The sequence below is a fragment of the Quercus suber genome, unplaced genomic scaffold (assembly GCF_002906115.3).
Source record: "Quercus suber isolate HL8 unplaced genomic scaffold, Cork oak 2.0 scaffold_81, whole genome shotgun sequence".
NCBI classification, from domain to species: Eukaryota; Viridiplantae; Streptophyta; class Magnoliopsida; order Fagales; family Fagaceae; genus Quercus; species Quercus suber.
The window spans coordinates 1,060,157-1,067,123 of NW_027069546.1; the positions used below are offsets into that span (position 1 = coordinate 1,060,157).

At 33.9% G+C, this 6,967-nt stretch overlaps 1 long non-coding RNA gene across 1 annotated transcript; it reads right to left on the reverse strand.

Moving 5' to 3' along the window:
- Positions 1-5,333: 5,333 nt before the first annotated feature.
- On the reverse strand, positions 5,334-6,670 carry LOC136067666 (uncharacterized). Its single transcript, XR_010629094.1, has 2 exons — positions 5,992-6,670; positions 5,334-5,722 (listed from the first exon to the last, which is right to left on the reverse strand). It is a non-coding gene; the product is annotated as an uncharacterized LOC136067666 (long non-coding RNA).
- Between the last annotated feature and the right edge of the window lie 297 nt (positions 6,671-6,967).

The window sequence follows — 6,967 nt, forward strand, 5'->3', positions numbered from 1 at the left end:
CAAGCGAATCATGTCAATTGTCGCAGAGGCTGTCACGGGGGCTGCTTCATCTACTTTCTTTGATGTGCTGTTTGACAACTTAAGCTCCCCTGATTTGTTGAAGATCTTTCGGCAAAAGAACGTTGATGCTGATCTCAAGAAGTGGAAGAGAACGTTGCTGAAAATCCATGCTGTTCTGGAGGATGCAAACAGGGCCGGCTCAACGAATTTGGGGGCCCTAGGCGAAAGTTTTAAATGGGGCCTTTTATTATAAATTCATATATTTTTTTTTCAATTAAAATTTATTTTTCTTTCTTTTTGAGAGGCAAAGATACTAATTAAATTTTTGCATTCAAGTTCCGCTAACATATATTCTTTTCTTTGTCTTTTTTTTTTAGTTTTTTATATCCGGATGAATATTTTCTAGTAGACATTTGTAATTAAAAAATATTTAAGAATAAATGAAATACAATCTATAATTAAAAAAAAATTACAATTTAACTAGAATAATATAAATTTAATGTATAAAACAATAGAACCTGGTTTATCAAAAGCACAATTTTAGTTTTACTTAATATGATCACTTTACACTTTAAACTTGCATAAAAAAATTAAAATTAATATTAATACAAATTAAATTATTCTAAATTTATAATTTTGTTATTAATACTCTTTTTTTTTTGTGTAGCAATAAACCTTTTTTTTTTAGCAAAATGTGTAGGACTTAACTTGATTGGATCCACTAAGACTAGCCCACTAGCAAAATATGTAGGACTCAACTTGATGCACTAATACTAAGTCCATCACACTAAATCTCATTTCTTTAAAAAATAAAAATAAATAAATAAATAAATAAAAAGCAAAATGTGTAAGGCTAAGTCTAAAACGTGTAAGAGTCTAAAAGACTAAAACGTGTAAGAGTTTAAGTGGCTTCTAGATAAATCTAAAGAAATCTAAGAGTCTAGAGAAATCTAAGGGCCTGGATCATTCCATTGGCTTCTAGAGAAATCTAAGAGTCTCTTTTTCACTTTTTGTAAAGTAAACTCTTTTAGTCTTTTTGTTTGTTCTCTTGCCGGCACTGCTTGTGCTCTTTACTCAACAACAATGAGCAATAGCAAAGCAAACTCCTCTTCAAAAAAAAAAAAAAAAAAAAGCAAGCCAAACACCCAGCAACAAACCATGAAGAAGACGAAAGAGGCAAAGGAGGAGAAAACAAAAAACGAACCTGAAATGAAGATCCGTGAGCACACCAAGTCTATTGCCAACACCAATCAATGAGTAAGTCAACTAAAAAGAGTGTTTTTTTTTTTTTTTAATCAAGATGGAGACTGGAGAGAGTCAGAGAGTGGGCATTTTTTTCTTCTTTCTGCCTTTTGTAATATTTTCTTCTACAAGCTAAAGATTTGTGCTTTTTGTTATCTTTTCTTTTGCAAGCTAAAATTTTGGTAATGGGATTTCATGTCACTTTAGTGTAAGAAACAGGCATTTTTTTTTTCTTCAAGATTAGAAATGGGCTTTTTGTAATCTTTTCTTCTGCAAGCTAAAGATATGGTGATTGCATTAGCCTTCATGTCACTTCAGTATGAGAAATGGGTCTTTTGTAATCTTTTTTTGGGCAAACTAAAGATATGGTGATGGCATTAGCCTTCATGTCACTTCAGTGTAAGAAAATGTTTTTGGTTTTTTAGACAAGAAAACAATATTATATACTATATTATTACTACTTAGGGGCCTCTTACAAGTGGGGGCCTTACGGCCTAAGTCGCGTATAGGTTCAGCCGGCCCTGGATGCAGAAGAGAGGCAGATGACAAGCAGGTTGGTGAAGATTTGGCTGGATGAGCTGGAGGACTTGGTTTATGATGTGGACGACATCTTGGACGAGTTTGCTACTGAAGCTTTACGACGTAAGTTGCATGAAGAAGAACGCAGCACAAGTAAAATACGGAAGTTCATCCCTGCTTGTTGTGTGGGTTTCAATCCAAGTTCTATAAAGTTTGATGTCAGTGTGCGATCCAAGATTGCAAGAGATTGTGACAGAAAGGGAAGGTCTGAAATTGAATGACGGTGCTTGGGTATGGACTATAACAAAAACATCAAGGCCGCCCACGTCTTCTCTGGTTGAAGGTCAAACTTATGGCAGAAACGAAGATAAAGAGAAGATTGTCAAGGTGCTCAAATCAAGTGATGCTCAATTCTCTGTGATTCCCATAGTTGGTATGGGTGGACTGGGGAAGTCGACTCTCGCCCAACTAGTCTACACAGACGATGAAGTGAACAGTTATTTTGATTTGAAAGCATGGGTTTGCTTGTCTGTGATATTGAATTGTGAGAGTGGATCAAAACATAAGGGGGTTTCTACGATAAAGAAAGAGAGAAAAGGAAAAGTGGTTTACCAGGTAGAACTGTGATGCGAGCAAGGAAGCTAGATGCTTCTTCTGCTTGCTCTCTTTAGTCTCTACTGTATTGTATTCAGCTCTCTAGTATATACCCATTTGTGAAAGAGGTTAAAGGGGCGGGTGAAAACCTTTTCCTAATATTTATAGCCTTTTGAACCTAAAAAGTAACTTGTCAATAAAATTTATAAGTTTTAAAAGTTTTATTTTAAGGTACTGATAATTCAAAACATTGTATTATTTAAATAAGTTATATAACTTATTAAAAAAAATTANAAAAAAAAAAAAAAAAAAAAGCAAGCCAAACACCCAGCAACAAACCATGAAGAAGACGAAAGAGGCAAAGGAGGAGAAAACAAAAAACGAACCTGAAATGAAGATCCGTGAGCACACCAAGTCTATTGCCAACACCAATCAATGAGTAAGTCAACTAAAAAGAGTGTTTTTTTTTTTTTTTAATCAAGATGGAGACTGGAGAGAGTCAGAGAGTGGGCATTTTTTTCTTCTTTCTGCCTTTTGTAATATTTTCTTCTACAAGCTAAAGATTTGTGCTTTTTGTTATCTTTTCTTTTGCAAGCTAAAATTTGGTAATGGGATTTCATGTCACTTTAGTGTAAGAAACAGGCATTTTTTTTTCTTCAAGATTAGAAATGGGCTTTTTGTAATCTTTTCTTCTGCAAGCTAAAGATATGGTGATTGCATTAGCCTTCATGTCACTTCAGTATGAGAAATGGGTCTTTTGTAATCTTTTTTTGGCAAACTAAAGATATGGTGATGGCATTAGCCTTCATGTCACTTCAGTGTAAGAAAATGTTTTGGTTTTTTAGACAAGAAAACAATATTATATACTATATTATTACTACTTAGGGCCTCTTACAAGTGGGGCCTTACGGCCTAAGTCGCGTATAGGTTCAGCCGGCCCTGGATGCAGAAGAGAGGCAGATGACAAGCAGGTTGGTGAAGATTTGGCTGGATGAGCTGGAGGACTTGGTTTATGATGTGGACGACATCTTGGACGAGTTTGCTACTGAAGCTTTACGACGTAAGTTGCATGAAGAAGAACGCAGCACAAGTAAAATACGGAAGTTCATCCCTGCTTGTTGTGTGGGTTTCAATCCAAGTTCTATAAAGTTTGATGTCAGTGTGCGATCCAGATTGCAAGAGATTGTGACAGAAAGGGAAGGTCTGAAATTGAATGACGGTGCTTGGGTATGGACTATAACAAAAACATCAAGGCCGCCCACGTCTTCTCTGGTGAAGGTCAAACTTATGGCAGAAACGAAGATAAAGAGAAGATTGTCAAGGTTTTTTTTTTTTTGTGGTACAGTTTATTAGGAAAATTGTATGATGTTTTTGGGTTTTTGCGGAAGTGGTTGCTGGGTTTTGTTCGGTAATGGTTGGCTGTGGTGCAGTGGTCGTTGAATGATTTGGTTCAGTGGTGGCTGGTTATGGTGCGATGGTGGTTAACTGAATGGCTCAGCCGTGGTTGATTGTGCTAAGAGGATAGTGAAAAAATAAATATTTAAATGAAATAAGAAAGTATTGAGTTTGATGCATATATATAAAAAACACGGATAGCTAAACTAGAAAAAATAGTATTTTTTAGGTTAGTTTAGCTAAAAATTTTAGTAGTCTGACTTGAATGCTCACTTCTAACAAGTTTAGACTATCTATTAAAAAGTTAAACTCAAATACATTAATGTGTTTGTAAACAAGTCCACCCATTTCATAGTAAATCATTTTTAACAATTTGATCAACCTAATTTTTATATATTTATAAATAAAAACTATTTTGTCTGAGTAATTCAAATAATATAATTTTAATTATAATTTAGTTTTTATTTATTTGCTTGATTTGTAAAGGAATAAAAAAAATTAGTCATAATATTTACCATATACAAAAAAGAATAAGTCAATCAAGTAGTTTATAAACAAGTTCAATAAGTATTAATCATATAAGGTTATTTATCTATATTATATGATGCATTTCTAAATATATTATATATATATATATATTCGGTGTTCATCATAAAAATGATGAAAAGGATCAGCCAAGCCCGATTCTCCCAACACCAAAATCCAAATCTTCTGTGGCCATCATATCCAAAAAGTCATATTATACCCTATATATCATCATGAGGAACAATCCAAAATTTCCCACATATTCAGTACCTTTCTTCTATGTCTTTATATATCCATTTTATTGTCATATGGATCTCAAAGTCCCAACCTGAATTTCAATGCTATAGAGCTGGCTTCTATTCTATTGAGCTAAACGTGTAACATTCTTTGTATGAATCGCCTAGTGCTTTTGGCACTACGACCACTCCTACGTACCTCTGTGTACTTTTGTGTCTCATAATGTTTCTCCTCTTGCTAATGAAATTTTTTTGTCACTTATCAAAACAACAAGGGTCCAGTTAATGGCATACATTGATCATCCATTTTAGAAAAGTTTTTACAAGAAATTGAAAAAACTATTAAAACAATTAATCATTTTTTCATAAAAAGTTTCTTAAAATAGTTTACTAATAGCATACATTAGCGAAACCCAAACAACGATAAGTACTTGTCCTGTTACCTTTGAGAGCTTGAATTCTTGGCCAAAACAAGGTCAGCTCAGAAACCCCGTAGAGTGTAAACACCAACTTATAGCTTTATAATTTTTTAAATAATTTTTTTTTTCTATGAACCACTTTACAAATTAAACACAACTTTTGTCATCATTTCCTCCATTTATGATTGAACCTGTACTTTACAGAGGATGCAAATATTTTCCTTATTCTGGATAATGAAGAATAACTTAAAATTAGTTTTGCAGAAAAAGTTTTTAGCATCATTTTTGCATTCCAGCTGAGGAGAAGAAATGAAATTATTGTCCGAACGCCAAAGATGATTACTTTAATAGAAGCTGAGTAAGTGGTGTAAAATTAGTGATTTGGAAGGAAAACAAAGCCAAGTACCCAAGTAAATGATTCATTAAGAGAGCACAAAAGAAAGCATAACCCAACTACCCTAGTACAAAAGAAGTATACAAGAGATTCACCAACAGATATCAGAGAAAATTGCAAAGATCATGCTACTCAAAGATACTGCCCATTTCTGCCATCCACTCAAACAAAGATCCAAGGAATGAGAGTTTCAAGTCAAAACTGAAGTTTCCACATTTCGAAACTCCGAGCATTTCTCTCTCCAAATACACCACTTGAGAGAATGGGGGATTGCATTCCTAATGCCTATACTGTAATGTCGACTAAACCGACCTTACCAACAAGCTAATAAATCAGTTCAAAGCTCAATTTTCTGCTCTTCAGAGTAGATATCGCATGGTTTATTCATAGTCATCAATCTGCAAAGATATGAAGAAAACTGAGTACAAAAAATGATAATGATGGTTGTGATGACAACAATAATAATGAAAACAATGACAATGAGCACAGCACCAAAAATATTTCAAAAGTCATGTGGGTCTCAGTTTCCTAGCAGAATGGATATGTATCTACTCCAAACCACAGTCCATGTTATTTCTAGCATGTCAGTTGACAAACAATGAAGGATACTTTAGGTTAAAGAAAACGCCCACAAAATGAAAACAACAATGAAGGGCTGGTCTTTTACCTCAATAGTCTAGTATGTATCCATTATGTATTTCTAGCGTATATGCATCAGTTTTGTCCTAAAATTGTTCTGATGCTTTAATCCTGGTATAGGTGACGCAAAGGAAACTTTTGGGGAACTTGTAATGCAATTAGTTTAGCGTGCACCTTTTCTTCCTGCATGACACACAAATCAGTCAGAGGTCATGCCATTAATGGACAATAGCATTATCTACCATATGAGATGTTCCTCAACAGAACCTTTTCCCTGGCCCCATATATGATATGTATGCAATTTGTATTAGATTTTTTTTTTTTTTGGGAAAGTTGAGAGTCTAAGCTGTCAAAGTTCATCTCCTGCCATATGGGACTTTTCTGTTGTTATTTTGGTGGAACAAAAAGGAAGGGGAGATTCACATTCAGATTGAGTTGGATCAAAATGCAGGAATCAACCATCCCAGAAATGGTCATTATTTCATTTCATAATCAAGGAGCAAAGTCAAAGTGGCATAGACCTGAACTGAACCAACCTAGTCTTAAATCAGGTTGGTCTCGTTCGTAGGCTGAAGTGCTTTATTCTATTTTTCATTTGTGTGTGTCAAATTAAACCTGGTACTTTTTTGTGAGGGAGCTTTTATCAAGATGGAAAATTTAAACATATACTAACTTACAACATCCCTTAATAAAAGGAAATGATGCCTTTAATTTATGATGGTCATAACTCATCATCAGTCTAGTTAAATCTTCCACAATTACACTTGGAGAAACTAATGAGAGAGGCAACATGAAAGCAAAGGATTTTAATTCATGGTTTCTTGACCAACGACGCCACGTTATGGTCAGGGTGTTCTAGGAATACCTTGACCTGAAAAAAAAAAATATATATATATATATATAATAATTAATTTTTTTTATTTGTTTACCCTTAAAAAAAAAATTAGGAATACAATCAATAAAAATTAGGAACACCCTCAAATTTAAAAAAAAAAAAAAAAAAA